This window comes from Bison bison, unplaced genomic scaffold (genome assembly GCF_000754665.1).
Source record: "Bison bison bison isolate TAMUID 2011002044 unplaced genomic scaffold, Bison_UMD1.0 scf7180017864143, whole genome shotgun sequence".
NCBI lineage: Eukaryota > Metazoa > Chordata > Mammalia > Artiodactyla > Bovidae > Bison > Bison bison.
In genome coordinates, this window is record NW_011494715.1 from 1,211,942 (window position 1) to 1,213,181 (window position 1,240).

Sequence of the window (1,240 nt, forward strand, 5' to 3'; positions counted from 1 at the left end):
CCTTCACCATTTCCCGAAGCTTGCTCAAACTCATGTCCATTGAGTCAGTGATGCCATCCAACCACCTTATCCTCTGTTGGCCCCTTCTCCTTTTGTCTTCAATCTTTCCCAGCATCAGGGTCTTTTCCAATGAATCAGCTCTTTGCATCCAGTGACCAAAGTATTAGAGCTTCAGCTTCAGCACCAGTCCTTCCAATGTATATTCAAGACTGATTTCCTTTAGGAATGACTGGCTTGATCTCCTTGCAGTCCAAAGGACTCTCAAGAGTCTTCTCCAACACCACAGTTCAAAACCATCAATTATTCAGTGCTCAGCCTTCTTTATGGTCCAATTCTCATATCCATACATGACTACTGGAAAAACCATAGCTTTGACTAGACAGACATTTGTCAGCAAAGTAATGTCTCTGCTTTTATTTTTTTTTTTTTGTCTTTCTCTGTCTTATTTATTTTATTCAGCATAATATCCTCCAGATACATCCATGTTGGTACAAATAGCAAAATTTCAAATTCTTTTTTACGGCTGAATAGTAGTCCATTGTATATATACACCACTTTTTCTTTAACTATTCATCTTTTGATGGACCCTTAGCTTCCATAACTTGGCTATTGTAAATAATGCTATAAACATTGGGATACATGTTTACTATTTTGGATTAATATATTCAGTATTTTAAAATACATATCTAAGGATAGAATTGCAGATCTGTTTTTAGTTTTTTGAGGAACCTTCATACTATTTTCTATAGTGATTACAATAATTTACATTCCCACAAATAATGAACAAGTTGTCTCTGCTTTTAAATATGCTGTCTAACACAGTTCAGTCACTCAGTTGTGTCTGACTCTTTATGACCCCATGAACCGCAGCATGCCTGACCTCTCTGTCCATCCCCAACTCCTGGAGTTTCCCAAACTCGTGTCCATTGAGTCAGTGATGCCATCCAACCATCTCATCCTCTGTTGTCTCCTTCGCCTCCTACCTTCAATCTTTCCCAACATCAGGGTCTTTTCAAATGAGTCAGCTCTTCACATCAGTAGCCAAAATATTGGAGTTTCAGCTTCAACATCAGTCCTTCCAATGAACACGCAGGACTGATTCCCTTTAGGATGGACTAGTTGGATCTCCTTGCAGTCCAAGGGGCTCTTAAGAATCTTCAACACCACAGTTCAAAGCATCAATTCTTCAGCGCTCAGCTTTCTTTATAGTCCAACTCTCACATCCATACATGACCACTGG

General features: G+C 39.2%; 1 protein-coding gene across 1 annotated transcript in view; it reads left to right on the forward strand.

Annotated features, from left to right (window-relative positions):
* Positions 1-1,240, forward strand: part of GALNTL6 (polypeptide N-acetylgalactosaminyltransferase-like 6) — a 1,008,296-nt gene that overhangs the window by 687,313 nt on the left and 319,743 nt on the right. The window lies entirely within an intron of this gene.